Source organism: Coregonus clupeaformis, chromosome 16 (assembly GCF_020615455.1).
Source record: "Coregonus clupeaformis isolate EN_2021a chromosome 16, ASM2061545v1, whole genome shotgun sequence".
Classification (NCBI taxonomy): domain Eukaryota; kingdom Metazoa; phylum Chordata; class Actinopteri; order Salmoniformes; family Salmonidae; genus Coregonus; species Coregonus clupeaformis.
In genome coordinates this window covers 48,937,704-48,962,050 of record NC_059207.1, presented here as the reverse complement: position 1 = coordinate 48,962,050, position 24,347 = coordinate 48,937,704, and the positions used below count along the sequence as shown (strand labels likewise).

At 44.0% G+C, this 24,347-nt stretch overlaps 1 protein-coding gene across 1 annotated transcript in view; it reads left to right on the top strand.

Annotated features, from left to right (window-relative positions):
• Nucleotides 1-24,347, top strand: part of LOC121585045 (zinc finger matrin-type protein 4-like) — a 135,801-nt gene that overhangs the window by 24,911 nt on the left and 86,543 nt on the right. The gene's annotated exons all lie outside the window — the stretch shown is intronic.

Below are 24,347 nucleotides of genomic sequence, written 5' to 3'. Positions count from 1 at the left end.
TATATTATGTTCAACAATACATTGAAAAGTTAGCCAAATCAAAAATGGTATATTTTCAATATTCATATTTATATTTTTCAATATTAATACATTTCTATTAGAAATGTGTTATTGAAATCCTAATACTACTCATATTACAGAGCAAGCGGTAAAGCTTCATATAACACCAACTTTTACTTTGTATCACATACAGATTAAATATTACAGAGGCCTGGGTAAGGCCAAAATGTCACAAATATTCAAATATAAATTAATCATTTGTCAATAATGCTTTAAGATACAAATGTCAAATATATGTCAACAATCCTTCCTCCAAAGGAGCCTTATATGGATTAAATGTAGTGTACGCCAAGGAACTTGAATCGTTCCACCTTCTCCACTGCAGTCCCGTCGATGTGGATAGGGGGGTGCACCCTCTGCTGTTTCCTGAAGTCCACGATCATCTCCTTTGTTTTGTTGACATTGAGTGAGAGGTTATTTTCCTGGTTCCACACTCCCAGAACCCTCACCTCCTCCCTGTAGGCTGTCTCGTCATTGTTGGTAATCAAGCCTACTACTGTTGTGTCATCTGCAAACTTGATGATTGAGTTGGAGGGGTGCTTGGCCACGCAGTCATGGGTGAACAGGGAGTACAGGAGGGGGCTGAGCACGCACCCTTGTGGGGCCCCAGTGTTGAGGATCAGCGAAGTGGAGATGTTATTTCCTACCTTCACCACCTGGGGGCGGCCCGTCAGGAAGTCCAGGACCCAGTTGCACAGGGCGGGGTTCAGACCCAGGGCCTCAAGCTTAATGATGAGCTTGGAGGGTACTATGGTGTTGAATGCTGAGCTATAGTCAATTAACAGCATTCTTACATAGGTATTCCTCTTGTCCAGATGGAATAGGGCAGTGTGCAGTGTGGATCTATTGGGGCGGTAAGCAAATTGAAGTGGGTCTAGGGTGACAGGTAAGGTAGAGGTGATATGATCCTTGACTAGTCTCTCAAAGCACTTCATGATGACAGAGGTGAGTGCTACGGGGCGATAGTCATTTAGTTCAGTTACCTTTGCTTTCTTGGGTACAGGAACAATGGTGGCCATCTTGAAGCATGTGGGGACAGCAGACTGGGATAGGGAGAGATTGAATATGTCCGTAAACACACCAGCATAGTGACGATAGTGATAGGCAGTGGAAGGCAAGAAGAAGACTCAATGAGGAAAACAGGCAAGTGTCACACAACTTTCTTCCAGACAGTCACATAATGTATCCTGTGTTCAGAGAGAGAGAGAGACACTCCTGTGTCCTTAGTTGTCCCCTTACTGTCTTATACCTTAGTTTAGTCGATATGCTGTTTATGCTTCGTTTGAACTTTCCGTCTAAGTAAGGTATTTTCTCCTTTAATCAAATTTTGTACATTTGAAAACCTTAAAATACTCTTCCTGAGCTTAACAAGGTTTCCTTGTGTAATGCAAACTCAGAATTTCAATTGTTGAAATAAGAACCTGGTTGACGTAATACACCCTTGACTTGAATCCTAACGTTGAGATTGATCAAAGTTTAAAATGCAGGCTATGCCTTTTCCAGTTGAGATTGAAAACGTAATTATTTCAGCATTGCATTGAGCTGTTAATCTCCACTTCAAACACATCAAAGCCATAACTCTGATGTAGAGGGGATCAGAAAGGTCTGGTCCTACAGTTCAAAGAATTGTTCCCTTCTTTGGGTCACATTTATGATGGGTCCCAAATGGCACCCTATTCCCTATATAGTGCACTACTTTTGACCAGAGTCCTATGGGGCCTGATCAAAAGTAGAGGACTATATAGGGAATATGGTGACATTTAGTATCCAGACTTAATTATGCTTTTCATCCTCAAATAAATGTAATGGGTTTAGCATGTGTTAAGTTCAACCTTTATGCAACCGCCAACCTCCATGCAATTCCATGCTGTGCTTTCACACATACAGTTGAAGTCAGAAGATACCATACACCTTAGCCAAATACATTTAAACTCAGTTTTTCACAATTCCTGATATTTAATCCTAGTAAAAATTCCCTGTCTTAGGTCAGTTAGGATCACCACTTTATTTTAAGAATGTGAAATGTCAGAATAATAGTAGAGAGAATTATTTATTTCAGCTTTTATTTATTTCATCACATTCCCAGTGGATCAGAAGTTTACATACACTCAATTAGTATTTGGTAGCATTGCCTTTACATTTTTTAACTTGGGTCAAATATTTCGGGTAGCCTTCCACAAGCTTCCCACAATAAGTTGGGTGAATTTTGGCCCATTCCTCCTGACAGAGTTGGTGTAACTGAGTCAGGTTTGTAGGCCTCCTTGCTCGCACACACTTTTTCAGTTCTGCCCACAAATGTTCTATAGGATTGAGGTCAGGGCTTTGTGAAGGGCACTCCAAAACCTTGACTTTGTTGTCCTTAAGCCATTTTGCCACAACTTTGGAAATATGCTTGGGGTCATTGTCCATTTGGAAGACCCATTTGCGACCAAGCTTTAACTTCCTGACTGATGTCTTGAGATGTTGCTTCAATATATCCACATAATTTTCCTTCCTCATGATGCCATCTATTTTGTGAAGTGCACCAGTCCCTCCTGCAGCAAAGCACCCCCACAGCATGATGCTGCCACCCCCGTGCTTCACGGTTGGGATGGTGGTCTTCGGCTTGCAAGCAGACCCCTTTTTCCTCCAAACATAACGATGGTCATTATGGCCAAACAGTTCTATTTTTGTTTCATCAGACCAGAGGACATTTCCCCCGAAAGTACGATCTTTGTCCCCATGTGCAGTTGCAAACCGTAGTCTGGCTTTCTTATGGTGGTTTTGGAGCAGTGGCTTCTTCCTTGCTGAGCGGCCTTTCAGGTTATGTCGATATAGGACTAGTTTTACTGTGGATATAGATACTTTTGTACCTGTTTCCTCCAGCATCTTCACAAGGTCCTTTGCTGTTGTTCTGGCATTGATTTGCACTTTTCGCACGTTCATTTCTCCTTCCTGAGCAGTATGACGGCTGCATGGTCCCATGATGTTTATACTTGCGTACTATTGTTTGTACAGATGAACGTGGTACCTTCAGGTGTTTGGAAATTGCTCCCAAGGATGAACCAGACATTTGGAGGTCTACAATTTTTGGCTGATTTCTTTTGATTTTCCCATAAGCAAAGAGACACTGAGTTTGAAGGTAGGCCTTGAAATACATCCACAGGTACACCTCCAATTGACTCAAATGATGTCAATTAGCCTATCAGAAGCTTCTAAAGCCATGACATCATTTTTGGAATTTTACAAGCTGTTTAAAGGCACAGTCAACTTAGTGTATGTAAACTTCTGACCCACTGGAATTGTGATACAGTGAATTATAAGTGAAATAATCTGTCTGTAAACAATTGTTGGAAAAATTACTTGTGTCATACACAAAGTAGATGTCCTAACCGACATGCCAAAACTATAGTATGTTAACAAGAAATTTGTGGAGTGGTTGAAATACAAGTTTTAATGACTCCAGCCTAAGTGTATGTAAACTTCCGACTTCAATTGTATCTAATAATATCGCATTGCTTCAAGCTGTTTTTGCTTGTTTATGGTAATGAAATTGACTTGAAGCTGATTGGACGTTACAGGAGGGGGTCGCAGTTCCAGAGACCCACTAGGTGTCATCCTCCGACAACCTTAGGCACCTCCTCACTCACAGTCTGGACTAATCATGATCCTATTGGTGTCACCTGTGTCTACCTGTTCACTTGTGTGTGTATGCCCTCACTTCCCTGTGTTCCCTTTCTCAGTTTTCTCTGATAGTTTCACTATGCCAAGCAGTACTAATCAGTGTCTGATCGTGGGATGTATGGACAGGTACGTGAGAAGTGTTCTCCCTGTTTAGTTATTATTTCAGTCACAGTTAGTATTTCTGTCAGCCTGCTTTTTGGTGGGTAGGGCCCTTTCCTGGGCTACCGCGGAGTGGGAGAGCCAAACTCCGGTGTGCTCCGATTCCTACCTATTCACCCGGGAGCTACGCAAGGTGTTCGAAACCTCTCGGGTGGTGTCGGGGCACGAGGCCGGGAGGCGGCTTATGGCCTGTCGGAAGGGTGACTGTTCGGTGGCGGACTACTCCGTGAAGTTCCGGACCCGGGCTCGAGAGGCAGGATGGGAGGAGGCCGCCCTGGTCGTCCTTTACACTCGGGGGCTATCGGAGGGGATGAAGGACGAACTCTCCTTCAGGGAGCTGCCTGAGCAACTGGACGGCCTCATCGACCTCTAGGTGCGGGTAGACAATCAGCGTCGTGAGAGGGCGCACAAGAGAGGCATGAAGCAAGGCATGCCTCCACGTCCCCCTATCAGCCCAGAGAAGCCGGGTAAATGGGAGGGCTCGCTAGTATTGGGAGGGGTGCTAGCGAGCCGGAACCGAAACCCCAACTCCAGAAACTCCCAGACTGTTCTCCCCGTCAAGGTTCAGTGGGCCCGCGCTGCGCGTTGGGCGCATGCATTAGTGGATTCTGGGGCCGCGGGAAACCTGATAGACGCAGGGCTGGCCCAAGGGTGGAGCGTTCCGTTACTCTCTCTCTCCGAGCTGGTTCCGGTCACGGGCCTGGACGGCCGGCCATTGGGGTTGGGCTTCATCACCCGGCGCACTGTCCCCGTGCATGTCCAGGTGGTGGGGGGGCAATGGGAGGATATCCCGTTTTTCGTTGTGTACTCTCATCCTCGGGCACCCCTGGCTGGTCGCCCACAAACCCTGGATTGACTCGTCCACTGGGCGGCTCATCCTGGAGGGAGGCTCCGCTCCTGTCCCGTTCCGGTCTCCACCGACCACTCATCAGCCCAAACCACCGTCCCAAACCACCTACCAGTCCTCACCTCTTCCCCAGGTCCCGCACTCCGAACCGCCTACCGCCCTAGCGGCGGTTGCCACCGGAAGGACGGTGGCTACAGACGCCGTCACCGGCCCAGACCTGGCAGGCGTTCCCCGGGATCTGCGAGAGGTGTTTAGTAAGAGGCGTGCCAAGGGCCTACCTCCTCACAGGCCAAATGACTGCGCGATCGATCTTCTGCCGTGCGCCATGCCCACACGAGGGCGATTGTTTTCCTTGTCCCGGCCTGAGACGCTGGCAATGAGGGAGTATATCGACGAGGCACTCGTCGAGGGTCACATCTGTCCCTCTACCTGCATTTATTGCCGGGCACTCAACAACATCACGGTTAAGAACCGCTACCCACTCCCCCTGATGACGACGACATTCAGTCGTTGCAGGGAGCCCGGGTCTTCACCAAGCTGGATTTACATAATGCCAACAACCTGGTATGGATTCGGGAGGGGGACGAGTGGAAGACGGCGTTTAACACAACCAGTGGGCATTACGAGTACCAAGTCATGCCGTTTGGTCTAGCCAATGCGCCTGCAGTGTTCCAGGCGTTGGTCAATGACGTGCACCGGGACCTCCTCAACTACAGCGTCTTCGTGTATTTGGATGACATCCTCATATTTTCGAAGGACGAGTGAACACCAGCAGCACGTTCGGCAGGTCCTCCAATGCCTTCTCCGTCACCATTTCTACGTCAAGGCGAAGAAGTGTGTGTTCCACACTGAGACAGTCTCCTTCCTGGGGTTCATCGTCACCCAGGGGGACCTACGGATGGACCCAGCCAAGGTCAGCGCGGTACTGGATTGGCCCCAGCCCTCATCCCTCAAGCAACTACAACGGTTTTTATGGTTCGCTAATTTCTATAGGTGATTTATTTGCAATTTTAGCTCCCTAGCCGCTCCCCTGACAGCCCTCACCCATACGAGCGTACGCTCCTTCGCCTGGACCCCGGAAGTGGCGAACGCATTTGATGCGCTGAAGCGGCGCTTTACATCGGCCCCGGTCCTTGGGCATCCTGATCCGTCCCTGCCGTTCATTGTGGAGGTGGATGCTTCAGATGTTGCAGTGGGAGCAATCCTGTCCCAGCGGTTCCTCATGGACGGTAAGACTCATCCCGGCGCCTTTTTTTCCCGTCGGCTGTGCCTGGCGGAGCGGAATTACGACGTAGGGAACCGTGAGCTGCTAGCGGTCAAGCTCGCCCTGGGGGAGTAGAGACATTGGCTAGAGGGGGCCGCCCATCCATTCATCGTATCGACTGACCACAAGAACTTAGCCAACTCGTACCAGGCCAGGTGGGCGTTGTTCTTCACCAGGTTCCGGTTCACCATCTCATACTGTCCAGGGTCGAAGAACACCAAGCCTGACGCGCTCTCCCGGCAGTTCGAACCCATGGACCTGGTGGAGAGGGACGACCCTATTGTCCCCAACACCCTCATTGCTGGCGCAGTTTATTGGGGAATTGATAGGCTGATCAGAGCAGCGGTACGGCGTAAGCCCGATCCGGGCGAAGGTCCATCGGGGAGGATGTACGTACCCAAGGCGGCACTCTCGCGACTGCTTCAGTGGGTGCACACGTCCGACCTCACCAGCAATCCGGGGAGCGCCAGGACGTTGGAGTTCCTGCGTAGGAGGTTCTGGTGGCCATCTGCTGAGGGGGATACACGTGCCTTTGTGGCTGCTTGCCCGGTGTGCGCGCGCACGAAGAGCTCACATAAGCATGCGGCAGGGCTGCTCCGACCCCAGCCTATTCCCAAGCGCCCCTGGTCCCACATCTCGCTGGATTTCATTTCCGCCCTACCACCATCTGATGGATACACAGTCATCCTGCTCGTTGTGGCCCGGTTCTCGAAGGCTGCCCACTTCATTCCCCTTCCCAAACTCCCGTCATCCCGGGAGACAGCTAAGTTGGTGGTGCAGCACATTTTCCGGGTCCATGGCCTTCCCCAAGATGTGGTGTCGGATCAGGGCCCTCAGTTCGCCTCCAGGTTCTGGAAGGCGTTCGCCACCTGCCTCGGCGCCTCCGTCAGCTTGTCTTCCAGCTTCCATCCCCAGTCGAACAGGCAGACAGAGCACGTCAACCAGGATCTGGAGGGGGTGCTGAGGTGCTACGCCTCCAGCAACCCAGCTACGTGGAGTCAGCGACTGGCGTGGGTGGAGTACGCCCACAACACCCTTCTCTGCTCGTCCACCAGCCTGTCCCCCTTCCAGTGCCAATACGGGTACCAACCCCACCAACCCCCCCCTATTCCCAGAGCAAGAGGAGTAGGCGGCGGTCCCGTCGGTCCAGACCCAAATCAGTCGCTGTCGCCGCACCTGGAGGCAGGTACTGTCGGCGCTTAAGCGGGCCTCGGTCAGATCTCAACATCAGGCCAACCGTAGGCGTCGCCCGGCCCCGGTCTTTCGCCCGGGACAGAGGGTGTGGATCCAGGAAGCTGTCCTCCCGGTTCGTCGGGCCATTCAGAGTGGTCCGGCGAGTCACCCCAGTGGCCTACCACCTGCAACTTCCCCCCACCATGCGGGTGCATCCCACATTCCATGTGTCCCTCCTCAAGCCCTTCGCCACCTGTCCCCTCGCTCTCCCTCCTCGTCCTGTTCCCCCACTGCGCCTCGTCGGAGGGCAGCTGGCTTTTACTGTGGACCGGACTGCCGGCAGGTGGGGAGGGGTCTCCAATTTTTTGGTGGACTGGGAGGGTTATGGGCTGGAGCGACCCACTAGGTGTCATCCTCCGAAAACCTTAGGCACCTCTTCACTCACAGTCTGGACTAATCAAGATCCTATTGGTGTCACCTGTGTCTACCTGTTCACCTGTGTATTTATGCCCTCACTTCCCTGTGTTCCCTTGCTCAGTTGTCTCTGCTAGTTTCACTATGCCAAGCAGTACTAATTAGTGTCTGATCTCGGGACGTATGGACAGATACGTGAGAAGTGTTCTCCCTGTTTAGTTATTATTTCAGTCACAGTCAGTATTTCGTATTTTGTCTGTCAGCCTGCTTTCTTTTTTGTGTAAAGTCCGTTATTTTGTATCCTGGCTTCGGGACCATCAGTAAAGATCCTTGTTTTGCCATCTCTGCCTACTGCCAACTGTTTATCCTGCATTGCACCTGGGTCACACCTCACACCAACCCTTACAATTAGAACTAGACCCCAGTGAGAAATCCCAGCACATCTACTGTACATGATAGGATCCAGTGCTTTAAAGATAAATATTCTTTAGTCATTTCATTTTCAGGACAATTACCTGCCCACCCTGTATATTTTCCACAGATTACTGTACCATCCCATCTGTTTATTTTACTTTGCTTTGGTTAGAATAATCTAATTCTCCATCGCCTGTCAGCTGCAATTTGTCAGCACTTATTAGACTTTTTTTTTTTCTTTGTTTAGTGCCAGGCAGCAAACAGGCTGTATCACACAGCAGCTGTATTGTACATGAGATTTTGCAGGGCATGCACCTCCTGATTTAGACTTTTTGTTTCCAGTGCAGAATAGCACCTGGTTCTTTACAATGACAATAGCACACAATTGTTTTTTTATTGAATTACCAGCAGCAGTGGTATTCAGTGGAATTTGATAGCCAATCTGGATACCCTGGTTGTGTCCCAAAGGGCACCCTATTCCCTTTATAGGTCAAAAGTAGTGCACTATATACAGTGCCTTCAGAAAGTATTCACACCGTTGACTTTTTCCACATTTTGTTGTGTTACAGCCTGAATTTAAAATTAATTAAATTGAGATTTTGTGTCACTGGCCTACACACAATACCCCATAATATCAAAGTGGAATTATGTTTTTAGAATGTTTTACGAATAAAGCTGAATGTCTTGAGTCAATAAGTATTCAAATCAAATCAAATCAAATTTTATTGGTCACATGCGCCGAATACAACAGGTGCAGACATTACAGTGAAATGCTTACTTACAGCCCTTAACCAACAGTGCATTTATTTTAAACAAAAAAAGTAAGAATAAAACAACAACAAAAAAAGTGTTGAGAAAAAAAGAGCAGAAGTAAAATAAAGTGACAGTAGGGAGGCTATATATACAGTAAAATAAAGTGACAGTAGGGAGGCTATATATACAGGGGGGTACCGTTGCAGAGTCAATGTGCGGGGGCACCGGCTAGTTGAGGTAGTTGAGGTAATATGTACATGTACAACATTCAACCCCTTTGTTATGGCAGGCCTAAATAAGTTCAAGAGTAAAAATGTGCTTAACAAGTCACATAATAAGTTATTTTTTGAATGACTACCTCATCTCTGTACCCCACACATACAATTATCGGTAAGGTCCCCTCAGTCGAGCAGTGAATTTCAAACACAGATTCAACCACAAAGACCAGGGAGGTTTTCCAATACCTCGCAAAGGAGGGCACCTATTGGTAGATGGGTAAAACAAATGTGTAAAGCAGACATTGAATATCCCTTTGAGCATTCTGAAGTTATTAATTACACTTTGGATGGTGTATCAATACACCCAGTCACTACAAAAATACAGGCGTCCTTCCTAACTCAGTTGACTGAGAGGAAGGAAACCACTCAGGGATTTCACAATGAGGCCAATGGTGACTTTAAAACAGTTACAGAGTTTAATGGCTGTGATAGGAAAAAAACTGAGATGGATCAATAACATTGTAGTTACTCCACAATACTCACCTAATTGACAGAGTAAAAAGGAAGCCTGTACAGAATAAAAAATATTCCACAACATCTATTTTGAATTCAGGCTGTAAGACAACAAAATGTGGAATAAGTCAAGGGGTATGAATACTTTCTGAAGGCACTGTAAGGTATAGGGTGTCATTTGGGAAGTACATGTCTCTGAATATGTGTCTGTGGGACTTTATATTAACTCTGCTCTTTTGTCCCCTTTTTCACTCACATAATTGGTTCCCATTATCTCTGGAGTCGTGCAAATGACTTCACACATCAATGCTACCGTACTGCTTACTTATTATTGTTCATTCTGTTGACCCATCAGTGTGCTAAGACACACTTCATCTGCTCTCCAGGGTTTCCACATCGTGCCTCTCTAATGCCTTACTTCCGTGTTTTTGGAAGAAAGTGTGGTGGTGGAAGATGTCTAAAAATGTCTATACTCTGTAGGCTATAGAGCCCCACAGTGGAGGTGTCATAATGCCCATAGAACCTAGCGGTCAAACAAGGAAATGAATTCAATCATTTTTCCACAATTTATTTTTCCCAAAGGGAATTTTAGAAACACTTAAAATAAGGGCTGTGTTTTGTGTAGGCTTACTCTGGCGTGACGTTTTGATAACCATGTAAATATCTCTCGGACAAGGTGACTTATCAATATATTCGGCTCTATTTAATCTCAGATTCGAAAACGCTAATTAGCATCAAAGTAGACATCATGCAAGACTACAAATCCCTGCAAGCTCCTGCACGTCATCTCTAGCTGACACTGTTGGTAACAGGTATTGTGTAAATTTTAAACTTGCACAAGACAGTTTACAGAATTGTCAATTTAAAGAAATGTAGCCAATTTATTCATTACTAAATTTAGCTAACATTAGATAGTTAATCCAGAGATTCTTACCCTTGCCTCGATTCGGCAGTCTCATCCAGATCATCCTGGCATTTGTAGTTCTTTATGATAGCCACATTAGCAGTTAATTAGCATCTCATTTTTTGGGGGGGCTGAATACAGGTGAATATATTGATAAAAGTCACCTTGTCCTAGAGAGATTTACACGGTTATCAAAACGTCACGCCAGGGTAAGCCTACACGAAACACAGCCCTAAAATCCCATATAGGAAAAATGAATTGTGGAAAAATGATTGGAACCATTTTCTGTTTGACCGCTATGTTTTATGGGTATTATAACTGATACTGTGGTACTCTATTGTGTGACAGACAGCGTGTGTTCGAGGGTCTAGTCTAGAGGGACTGGTCAGTCAGCTAAGCTTACAGTGTGGATCACAGCAGGGCTGCAGTCGACTGATATACTTGTGTTTGTGAGGACTGATTCAAAGCTGTCAGCACAGAAGTATGCATATACCCAACCCAAGAAGTACAGCTTTTTCTCATTGAGCCAAAGGATAGTTGGTAGCTTTGAAACCCAGTACTTCAGATCTTCAGGTCCCACATGATGTAATGAACACCAATTGATTACATTTTTCCCCCTACTGTATGTGGAAGATGGCACTGTTTGCCAACAACGATCAAACCGCATTGACTAATAGTCTCGTTCACCATTTGTGTCCATGTAGTGAGTTATTTTGATGTTTTTCTGCACATACTGCTTACATCCTACACACATCCTACACACATCCTACACACATCCTACACACATAGATAGATTTCTTTCATCCCTGTTTGTTTAGTACCATTCATCTGTCTGTCTGTCTGTCTCTCTGTCTCTGTCTCTGTCTCTGTCTCTGTCTCTGTCTCTGTCTCTGTCTCTGTCTCTCTCTCTCTCTCTCTCTCTCTCTTTCTCAGTGTGTGTGTGTGTTGCTTCCTTGCACTCTGCCTATATGTTTTGTTCCCTGGATTCCCGGATTCAGCATTCCTGGCTCGTGAATATGTATGAAGAGCAAGATAGAGAATAGGGGTGACCTTAATGTCTACACCTGGTCATATAGCGATAACGTCAGCCTTCAAGGATACCCTCTTCCTATAGACATGTTCAACAGGCATGATTATAATTATCATGGCCCAGTTCTCTCCTCCAGTGTCCAACACTCCCTGGCTGTCTCTGTGATCGTTGTTGTCCTATAAGACCCCTGTGTGCCACTGAGGGTGAATGTGTACTAATGCCAATAGAGTCAATTTGATGTTACATGTCTCATCCTATTCTTATCCAAGGAGCCGTTTAATGTACATGTGGGTCATTCTATGGTATGTCCTATACTATTCAGTGCCAGTTCCGTTGCATTGCCAGTCTTATAGGATCTTGGATTTTCATTCAAATCTTGGGTGAGATATACAAATTCATGTGGAAATATGTTTTGAGAATGTGAAGCTGCATGTAGTCTTTGTTTATGGACTGCGCTGACAGGATCAGCTATGGTAATACTGAGGGATGTCCTTAAGGCAACTCCCTCTACTATACACAACTTTGGCCCTTTCCTGCCCCTTTGAACTAAGCTTTTCAACTGCGCCTCATCAACTCATAGCTCATAGGCATAGGAGTATATTGACAAGCGAATCTGCATCCCCGATATGGATTTTATTAGAGGAGGATAAGGGAAGCACCATGGTGGAATACTGTTATTTACATACTTTAGTAGTAGAGTAAGACTGTCTTGTATTTGGAACTAGCAACTAGTGCTGAGCGATTAGTGCTTTTTAAGGTTGGTTCGGTTTCGTTTCGGTTTTTGAAAAATAGTCCAGGTTTTCAATTTTGGTTTTGATTATTATAATTTCTTAACAATAAATGCATTATGTAGGTGGAATGCTGTATTAACACAAAATAAAACATTTAATAAAAGCCCCATGGTGGTAGTGACTACCCATTATTGCTTAACACTTATTAACCATAATTTATTCACATTACTATGCTTTAATACAATATTTTAGTTGTGTATATCACACAGCCTAATTTGTCACAATCTGTTATGTCTCAAATGTATTTGTCAGATTAAGAAAAAATTGATTTTGAGAGCTAGTTTAATTGCTCCTCATGTATCATTAAACCAGCAATGCCTAATTGTTACACTAGATCATGCTGTCAAATTCAGTTACTGAAATTTGAGATACGTACAGTGTAGGTCTGCATGTGAGTAATGAGTACTCTTTTCCCATCTATTATTCGCTGTGTATTTAAAATTGGCTTGGGGAGTTAATGGGATGGAAATATTAGTAATTTCTATTGCTGACAAAAAGTAATAAATGAAAATTAGATTCAGGATCATCATTGTGTCAGTAATTGATAATTAAGAAGCTTGAATAGTTAGGGTCTTTAGTAGTGTTCGTTTCAATGTAATCTGTGAGATGAAAATACTGTTGTTCTCCCGCCCACTTTGGAAGGCCTTTCAGTTTGAAGGCTTTTTCAACATTAACATGAAAATGTATGTATTTCTCCAGAGATTTCTCTTCCTCTTTGATGCATGCTAGAGATGAACATACATCAGACAACTGCATTGCTTTTTAACCCTGTTGTCACAAGGGACACACACTGGCCAATGTTTGGGTTACAGTAACATCATTATCAATTGGTCAATTCAGCTGTAGTCCTTTACTCATTGCTCAACTACTACTAAGGTAGTGGATTGCAGGGTTCCCACCATTGGGAAGCTGTATGTCAATACATTAACCAGGCCATACAAGCAAGATAATCACCAACCTTGCATGCACTTGCTAGCTACGCACCTCTTCCAAACCTGCCGCCAGGCAAATGCTCTGGAGGTCTATCAAAACGGCAGGTGGCCTAGTGGTTAGTGTTGTGGCAGTAACTGAAAGGTTGCCAGGTCGAATCCCAGAGCCAACAAGGTGAAAAATCTGTTGTTCTGCCCTTGAGCAAGGCAGTTAACCCCCCCACAACAACAGCTCCCCGGGTGGCCAATGTGGCAGCCCCCCGCACCACCCGATCCAGAGGGGTTGGGTTAAAAGCGAAAGTTAAGTGTCGGTTGGACCTTGTGTGCAATTGATGATAAAAATAAATGTAATCCTTTAATCAAAACAAGACCTGCATGAAACTTAAACGGTTTTAAACTCAAAGCTGTTGACCTAATGTCAAAACATAAACTCCTAACTCTCTAATTATGATACTTCAAGATGTTTGACTGGAGAGTGTTGTTGAGGGTCCCCAATATATTTCTGTATGTATTTTAATTTGTTAGTTCTGAGACTACAGCCTTTACACAATATTTAATTGGAGTTGTATTCTGTATTAGTATCCTCAGGCAAGGCTTTATTAGTATTCTCAGGCAAGGCTTGGGGAGCGTTTATTATTAGAAATATTTTCTGCAAGATCAATTGTGACTCAGAGCCTTTTAAATGGCACTGCTGAGCTGAGACAGAGGTAGGTTGCGTCCCAAATGGCACCCTATTCTTTACATAGTGCACTACTTTTGACCAGACCCAAAAGGGTGACATTTGGGACGCTGTCGTACTATATGGTAGACATCCTTATTTTTCTTTAATGAAGATTAAACAAGTTAGTTACAGTCTGAAATTATTCTGACAAGGGAGAGACAGGCTGGTGAGGCGAATTAAACTGGAATAGCATGAGATGCAGATCCTTTTCTCCACCGAGATAGAATTCTTTCATGATTTTGGCATGACTAAACTCCTAAGCTGAGGACTTTGGCAGGTTTTAATTTAAAATATATAATGAACTAAAACCCTTCGTATGTGAGATATAATGGATCCCAAAAGGCATTTAAAAAATACAGTAACATACACTACATGACCAAAAGTATGTGGACACCTGCTCGTCGAACATCTCATTCCAAAATCATGGGCATTAATATGGAGTTGGTCCCCCCTTTGCTGCTATAACAGCCCTCGCTCTTCTGGGAAGGCTTTCCACTAGATGTTGGGGATTTGCTTCCATTCAGCCACAAGAGCATTAGTGAGGTCGGGCACTAATTTTGGACAATTAGGCCTGGCTCGCAATCGGCATTCCAATTCATTCCAAAGGTGTTTGATGGGGCTGAGGTCAGGGCTCTGTGCAGGTCAGTCAAGTTCTTCCACACCGATCTCGAAAAACCATTTCTGTATGGACCTCGCTTTGTGCACAGGGGCATTGTCATGCTTTACACCACTCCAGAAGACGCTTGGCATTGCACATGATGATCTTAGGCTTGTGTGCGGCTGCTCAGCCATGGAAACCCATTTCATGAAGCTCCCGATGAACAGTTATTGTGCTGACGTCGCTTCCAGAGGCAGTTTGGAACTCGGTAGTGAGTGTTGAAACCGAGGTCAGACGATCAGCGCTCAGCCATTGCTGCTCCTAGATGTTTCCACTTCACAATAACAGCACTTACAGTTGACCGGGGCAGCTCTAGAAGGGCAGACATTTTACGAACTGACTTGTTGGAAAAGTGGCATCCTATGACGGTGCCACGTTGAAAGTCACTGATCTCTTCAGTAAGGCCATTCTACTGCCAATGTTTGTCTATGGAGATTGCATGGCTGTGTGCTCGATTTTATACACCTGTCAGCAATGGGTGTGGCTGAAATAGCCGAATCCACTCATTTGAAGGGGTGTCTACATATTTTTATATATATAGTGTACTTTCTTGCCTTTAATCATGTAATATTTTTGGCTTCGTTTGGAGGGGAAATCTGTACTTTTATAGAGGGGAAAAAGAAGAAAGCAGCCTCCCAATTTGTGCCATAATTCTTGTTCATTTCTTTGCTGATAAAACTTCAGTAAGCCCCCAAATGCAATCATTTCTAAATACATCGCATACTGCAACTGCTAATGGTAAGAACAAAGGCTTTTGAAGCGATGGGGAATAGGAATGAAGTATAATGTGAGGGGCTGTCAGAGAGGGAAAACAAAACATTTGAGGAGTCCCAGGGCATAGTAGGGAGTCTGTCCTCTGAGTTGCCAACTGAATTTTAACCTCTACGGGATCGGTGTCCCGTATACGGGACGGTTGAGCTAACATGCGCTAATGTGATTAGCATGACTGTTGTAAGTAACAGCAAACTTTCCAGGACATAGACATGTCTTATATGGGCAGAAAGCTTAAATTCCTGTTAATCTAACTGCACTGTCCAATCTACAGTAGCTATTACAGTGAATAAATACCATGCTATTGTTTGAGGAGAGTGCACAACAACAACAAACTTATCACGGCAACTGGTTTGATACATTCACCTCTGAAGGTAAATAATGTACTTACATTCAGTAATCTTGCTCTGATTTGTCATCCTAAGAGTCCCAGAGATAGAATGTAGCATAGTTTTGTTTGATAAAATAAATTTTTATATTCAAATGTAGGAACTGGGTTCTACAGTTTGAACCCCTGCTGTCTCTGGATCCATACCCACCCCGCCCGGCCATCTAGATGTGTAGATGTTAGTGTATAAGCTAATGATCCATCATGTATGACATTCCTGGGAGTGTGTAAACTTACATTTTGTATTACCATATCATTTTTGTATGTTCTCTATAGTTATGTACTTGAAAATGTATCAATTTACCAATTCGGCACATTTGGACAGACTTGATACAAAATAGTCCAGTATTGCAATGCTTCACTGGATCAATCTGAAACTTTGCACACACACTGCTGCCATCTATTGCCCAAAATCTAAATTGCGCCTAAACTGCAATATTATATTGTGGCCTTTCTCTTGCATTTCAAAGAATAATAGAAAACGCATGTTTTTTTGTTTGTATTATCTTTTACCAGATCTAATGTGTTATATTCTCCTACATTAATTTCACATTTCCTCAAACTTCAAAGTGTTTCCTTTCAAATGGTATCAAAAATATGCATATCCTTGCTTCAGGTCCTGAGCTACAGGCAGTTAGATTTGGGTATGTCATTTTAGGCGGAAATTGAAAAAAAGGGTCCGATCCTTTATGCACTATTTCCTTTTCGATCCATATCCCATAGAGGTTTGATCCTACACCAGTGTTCCCTTTGAATGTCCCAGGCTACCAACCTATTATTTCCCAGGCCTGCCTTTTCATGACATGGTCACTGGTTTTGGAAATTGATTAGTTTTTTTCTCGATACTGTTGATCATACACACACACACACACACGTAATGTTACCATTACCTCAGCTCATAATCAATTTGAAATGGAGTCTGATACCTTTTCTGACTAAAGTGGTACTTATAGCCATTAGTCTGTCAGTGAGGTCGTAGCTTGTGATTCTGTTCCCGGTCCTCATGTCTCTCATTGGCAATTATCTCTCGATATTCACAATATCATGCAGGACATTTTAAAATGTAGTTTCTCCATGAACTGCTGCACTTACGAGTTGAAGAATTTAAAAGGTAGTCACTCGCCCTCCCAACCAACAACTACTTGTTTTGCCTCAAGCACCTGGCAATGTACACAGCAGAAGGGAGCTGAGTGCTGTTATATCCATTACATTTTTCACATGGATAATAGTAATCTATTCCGATGAGTCATACACAACATACACTGTATACCAGGGGTTCATGACCCCATTTTGATATCTGAACATTCTCGCGACCCCAACCATGAGAAAAAAATTATGTCATTAACAGCCAATGTTTGCTTTTTTATTTGGGGCTATGGCAGTCAATTGCAAATTAGTCTGACATAATGTCTCATATCTCACCACCACTAATGAGATGGGTGTGCTTGATTCATGTCACGTCAGAGCTTCTCAAAGTCAGAGGGCATAGTCGACAGTGCGCACCTCATCTCTGCTGTCACATCCAATTTGGATCAGTATTTGATTTGAATGCAGACGAGAGCACTGAATCCAGATTCACACAGATATGAGCTGGCGAAGGTTAGCCTGCCATGAGTTTTATAGTGCTTTCAAGATAACTGGGAATTTGGAAAAATAGGAGGTCAAGTCATGACGTCAGTGATCTTCGGGTCAGAAAGTTGGAATTTGGAGTTGGTATTTTTCCCAGTCAGTTTTTGACAGTTTTTTCCCAGAGTTCCCAGCTGTCTTGAACACACTGATGTCGGAAGTCAGAGATTTAGAGTTCCCAATTCTGAGATCTCAGTTGTTTTGAATGCGGCATTAATGCGCAGAGGGAGACGGCAGGGTATTTTCTTTGAGTCAGGAACCAAAACTCCTCCGTAGTGACCCTTGAATACATTCGGTCACATGACAGCTCGATCAGCTTTCCGATTTCACTTACCGGCATTTCAACTGTGCCAGGATCACAGTCAAATGGATTGGGAAGTAGGTCCCAAAGTGCTCTTCCAAGCGTTGGAGGTGAGCAGTCATCACTTGTGTCAACCAAGTCTGTTTTTTTGTTTTTGTTTTTTACATGTGAATGACAACAGTTCCTCTCTCAATGCGAAAAATCTTTCCAACACTCCCCCTCGATAACCACCAAGCCTTGGTGTAAAATAGAACATTGTCATGCTCTGATCCCATATCTCCAGATACTTTTGCTAACAGGCGTGAGCACAGTGGATGTGGTTTGATGTAGTTTACAATCGAAGTTACCTGCTGCAGTATATCTCAGAGTTCTGTGCTCAGCTCTTTTGATGCCAGTTGCTCTCGGTGTATCATACAATGCCTCCATATGGTAGAGGGAGACACATTCATAACTAGAGTGCAGAGGCCTGCCCTCCGTCCCGCCATAGATGGAGCACCATCTGTGCAAAAGCCCACCATTCGATCCCATATGGATTCTGTTTTTTGTCAATATAGGCACGCAGCACACTGAACATCCCCTATGCCGTTTCATGCAATCGTGAGACAGAACAATATGTCCTTGTGAATAGCATCCCCGACATGTATAGCAAACAAATGTCAATGCATGGGCATCTCGGCCCTCACAGCTAACATTCATTTGGAGAGCATAGGTGGGGAGTTTTTGAGTCGTTCAGTCAGTTTCCTCTTGATTGCTAGCAATAGCATGAATTATTTGTTTCACACTGTTATCTGACAAAGGTATTGATGTGAGTTTCTGTGCCTCTGCCTCCCCACACATTGTTTTCACAATATCAATTGCGGACGGTAATATCAACGTCTCTGCAATAGTGTGTGGTTTCATAGCGCAGTCGGCCTAGCCATTCACCGTGGGAATGATTCAAGTGCAACGGTCAAGTGCGGCCTTTTCCCATGATCTAAGGGCGCGCTCTGGTTGAATTTTATCTTTTAGATTTGAATAATTTTCATTTAGATGTTTAAGGTTAACCACATACAATGATTTTGAGATACAAAGACAATATTATAATATATATATATTATTTTTTTGTAAAATATATATATATATATATATATATATATATATATATATATATATATATATCTTTTAGGATTTTGGAAATTCTCCCGTGACCCCATTTTCATATCAGGCGACCCCACAACAAGTCGCAACCCCTAGTTTGGGAACATGATCCATGTTCCATTTGATTCAGTAGCATAGTTGACATGACAGCCAAGGGGATCGTTTTGATTATTTCTAATGTGGAATGTTTTGTTCGATAGAAGCCGTGGCCTTTTATGTCAGTGGGTTTTGGTCATGGCAGGTACTATCTACCGCATTTGTTCAGTGTGTTTTTTGGTGGGAGTTGAATATTGATATTCTTGTCTGTCTGGCCTAGTTTCGTGACAGCATTCTGTCAAGTGTCTAGGGTAGTGCTGCCTCCCCCATTGTCGCCATGCTGTCAGAGTCTGGGTGTGTTTGAACTATAAAAGAAAGATTATGTGAGGAGGACTTCAAATCAACAGATAAGATAGGTATCTGGGGTCCAAATCAAGAAAACATTTTGATGAATTGGAAAGATGGGTGTTTACTGAAAACAACTATGTCAATACATTTTTCAAAAAACGAATTGGCTCTAATTCAACATGCGCTTCAGTGAAGTGCTGTGGTTACTGTTATGAATGTATAGCCAAGCAAGAAAGGATCGAATTTGATTGTTAGATAGTAAATATGATGAACACAAACTGACACAGACAGAAAGTGGATGTGAACTGGAGAGAGAGAGTTTGACAAAAGGACATTCAGAACACTAATAGGGAACACTGCAGGTTGTGCTGGTGGGTATAGCAACTTCTCAGCTCCTCCAAATGGAACCCAGCATGGGTGTTCACATATACAGTCACATCAATTAGTCCTCCACTGTTTCCCATTTAACTGTACGCAGCCTGACGGCATTCACTGACGGAGTGCACTGACGGCGTGCTTCTCTGCTCTGCTCTTAGTTGTGTCCCAAATGGCACACTATTCCCTATATAATGCAGTACTTTAGACCAGAGCCTTGTGGGCCCTGCACAAAAGTAGTGCACACTATAGGGAGTAGGGTGCCATTTAGGACACAGCCCTGATAAACTCTGCACTCATCCATTCAGGCAACAGCTGGGTTTATATGGTGTCTGAAGAATCCATTGCCCACAGCTATGTGCAGAAAACACAAGAAGTGAGCAGCACTTCACCACAGTCTCTCGTAGCTGATTGGGTTCTAAGTGCAGAGATTATTCACCACTAGACAAGACTGAACGGGGAGGATGGGATAGCATAGTATAGAAATGACATGGTGGTAGGGTTGTTGGTAGGATATCTTTAACATTCCAAAAAGGTGTCCTTCTTGGTAGGAACACAGTACGTTTTGGGTGCTGGACTATGAATAAACTACTAAGTAAGAATGTAGAGCTGTGGAAAACTGTATTTTTCTCTGCCCTTACATACAATTTGCAGCGTGAATGGTGATGTGTTTCCATGCAGTGATCTATGATATGTCCTGAAACACCAAGTTAATGGTAATCAATAGGGTACAGATTAAACTACATGCTAAATACAGTCAAGGATGTTAGTCGTCCGTTCAATGTAAACCAGACACAGTTGCATTATACAGTGAAGAACACCAAGAGCCCAGTGTTAGCCCTGCCTGCTGATACACACACAGACACAGACACACAAACACACTCAGACAGGAAGGGGATCTAGCGATGAGACAGCCACACAGCCCCATCCCCCTTCCCCATCCTAGAGTGTCTCTCTCTGGAGTTTACCTGACCTAATCTGTGTCAGGCCTGGTTTGTCTGACTGAATTCTTTACGTAATGAGGCCTCCTCAAGGGTTGCTAGCCTGCTCCATTACCCAGCAGGCCAACTTGTCCAGTCCAAATAAGAACACACTTAAGGGTTGTCTCATTTAAATGGCTCCAATTAGTTCCCAAGAGGCAGACCAACCAGTCTGCCACAACATGATGTTACGTAACACTAACAGTCATATTAGCAAGCAGTTCAGTATGATGACTGCAGATGTTGCTAATAGGACATTCTGTCTGTGAGTGAGCAAGCAGTATTAACTTGTAGCATCCTGAAACTACAGGAATGCAACGGTCAGTCATGCAAAAAGTGCAGGTTAATGTTTTTCTCATCAATCTTGTTCTGGAGGCAGCTTTGCAGAGTGGTCACTAGCTGGCACAGCCACAAAGTCATAAAATCAGATTTTAAACCTAACCCTAACCTTAACCCAAACCTTAACCACACTGCTAACTCTAATGCCGAACCCTAAGCTTAAATTAAGACCAAAAAGCCCATTTTGACTTTGCAGCTGGCCAATCTAGCGGAAATCGCTCAGTTCTGCCTCCAGGACAACGTCAACCTGCGCAAACAGTTTAAAAATGAATGTTGTGGGATTTACATTTTCTCAATTGGTTTTGACACTTTTCTACAATAGATAAAGAGAATGCAAAGGAACTGCGTAGTTTACCACTACTCTAAACACTTCAGGCACAACGGATATCAACAGAATCACAACTATCCTTTAGCATCATGATACACTTTGTTTTATTTTCCTTGTATTTTCTTGAGAATTTCACGCAGTCTCACCCCGTGGTCTTTGTGTTTGCATCCCAACTGCCACCCTATTCCCTATATAGTGCACTACTTTTGACCAGAGCACGAGTAGTGCACTATAAACAATTTGGGACAGAGACTGCCTATAGTGGGCAGACATAAGTCTCCCCATGGAGACATCATCACCAATGCCATCAGTGGTGGAGATGATTCTCCATGAGCAGGTTTTACTCTCTTACACTGGTGGTTGGTTGCTTCTCGCTCATCCTTCACAACTGTACTTTCTTCTAAGTTTCCCCTATCCCCAGTTAAAGGTTGTGTCCCAAATGGCACCCTTTTCCCTATAAAGTGCACTACTAGTGGTGTAATAGTGTATAGTGCACTAATAGTGGTGCACTAAATAGTAAATAGGGTACCATTTGGGATACAGTCATAATAAACCAACTGACACACTGAGGTCTTTCAGGTTCCCTAGGGGTGTTGGTTTCTTTCAGTGCCTTTAGGTCCTCTGTTGCCATTGGGTTGGCTGTATGTAGGCTGTGTTCCAATGCTGTAGTTAGTAGAAGTTCACATTGCCAGCAGCACAGTGTGTGTATTGCCTCAGAGCAGATAAACTCATAGTGCATTCAGATGGATGCAACATAGGAGAGTGGCACCTATCTGTGTCGTTAATGGTGGCTTCTGGGGCTGAATCCCTGAATATATTTGGTCCAGCCCCAAACCTTTTGATGGTCGAAGAATTGTGAAATTGCAGGCTGTAAAAAAAGGCACTGGTGTGCTTTAGGACCAATTATGATTTTCTAAATTTTAATGAAAATCAAATCAAATCAAATTGTATTTGTCACATGCTTCGTAAACAACAGGTGTAGACTAACAGTGAAATGCTTACTTATTTTCTTCCTATGAATTTGGCTCCAGCCTTGGAACGGTTTGGGCTATTAGCAATTATGACCCCATTCCTGAAAGCTGACTCTCAGGAACATATCTTCTGCTCTAAGAAAGATGAAATACACAATGATTGCCTGATGATTTTCTTTCTGCTTTCCTGAATTTTCCAATGCCAATCACTTGAAAGCATACTTAATGCAGACTTAAATTTGGCATTACCTGATTTGACACATCTTTGTGTTATTTATAAGGCCAGATTTAAAAGCTTCATCATATAATTTTTACAGATTTGTTTCAGATATGCCCATGGACCTAAAATATCAAATTAAATAGTGTGATGGTCCATGTTATCATATTTTTAAAACAAATATGTGTGAATAGGGCAGTAAATATAGTACAGAAAATGCATGTATTCAGTGGAATGCACTGTACTTCGGTATTGTAAAGCTCTGCCACATCTCTCCTTTGAAAGATAACTATCTGAGTCATTGGATTATGATGATATCATTTTCAATAATAATTTCAACACCAAGCCCCATCATCTTATGCTGTGAGATTGACAACAATTGTAAGCATGTTATTTTCTTTTACTGAAATGTGTGTGTGTGTGTGTGTGTGTAAACTGACAAGTTTTCATTTTCGTTGCCTTTGATTTGACGGCCTGCACATGCGTGTTCCTGCGAATGAGCTTAGCTAGCTAACGTCGCAATGACATCTCCTACAAGCGTGATCAGGGATTTCTATTGAAGAAGCAGTTTCTACATATCTTCATACTAAACCACCTTTGGTAAGATTGTGAGGATGCTTTGTTAACTGTGGAATTCTTTAAGACGTTTGGCTCATTGGACAGGTCAGAGTCTATGTTTGAAGTTGTTGAGTAGTATGGAGTTTTTTGGCAATACACTGTAGATGTATGTGTTCCAGGGTAGAGAGACTCACAGTAGCTGCTGTAATTATAAACTGGCAGTGTCTGCTGTGGCAGGTGGGAAGATGCAAGTTACCTGAATGTCTTATAATGTATTTATATTGTATTGGCTTTTGAGTAAAATGGACATAAGTTAATTATTTGTGGTTTTTGTTGTTGTAACATTCTTAGTAGATGTAATCTCTCAATGTTCATCTCAAAGTGCACCTGATTGATGCATTTAGCTGTTGGATTTATTTATTTATTTCATCCGGGTGATACCCCCCTACTAAGGTTCCCCCTCTGTAGCAATTCCCCTGGTGTCACCCTCATTATATAAATAAAAATACTATCAAAGGAATGCTTTCAGAGCACACTTACTGAGAGATTGGATGAGAGAGAGCTCCTGCATGATTGTTTCATTCCCTTATTGTTGTCTGTTTGAGCTGCAATAACCTTCCTCCTGCCACTAATATAATACCTGATAGTTTATTTCTCAGCTAGAGCCCTTTTCACAGTGCAATAGGCTCATGGTGCAATAGCCCAGCCGGAAATAAGAAAGGCAAAAAAACAAATAGATTTCTCAGGATCAATCTCCCCCATCTGAGCTGGCAATATGGGTCTCTGACTCTGTCCTCAAATGGCGCCCTAATCCCTATATTGCACAACTTTTGACAAGAGCCTTGGGCCCTGGTCGAAAGTATTGCACTATATAGGGAATAGGGTGTCATTTGGGATGCATCCTGTGTCTCTGTGAGGACAACCTGGGAGCCGTCTGTCTGTCTGTCTGTCTGTCGCACTGCATGAGTGCTCGTCCATTTGGCATCACGCCTCGTCAGAGAAGAATGGCAAATCTATTCCTCTCTTTTCGAGATGAATGAAAGGTTTTTAAAGGAATTCCTTCATTGAACACTTCACTGGTGCTCCTCACCCCCATCTTTGACCCCTTCTTTAATTTTTTTGGAACTGGCAGCCTGTAAACTGATGGGGGAATCGACTGCCCTCTCTCTCCTGTCCTCCCTCTCCCTCTTCTGTCCTCCTTCTATCCCTCCATCCCCACCCCAGCCCAAAGGCAGCTCTGTCTGTCTGCTGTCCAAGCCGAAGGATAGATGAGTCTGTGGTGAGGGCCTCTTGCACCTTTAATGGAAGCTGAAGTAATTATTAACTGGATCCAGTGTCCGACAGGGGCTGTGTCCCGAATGGCACCCTATTCCCTATGTATTTTTTTTACCAGTCTCGTCAAAAGTAGTCCACTATGTAGGGAATTGGGTGCCATTTGGGACGCAGCCTCAGTGTCAGACA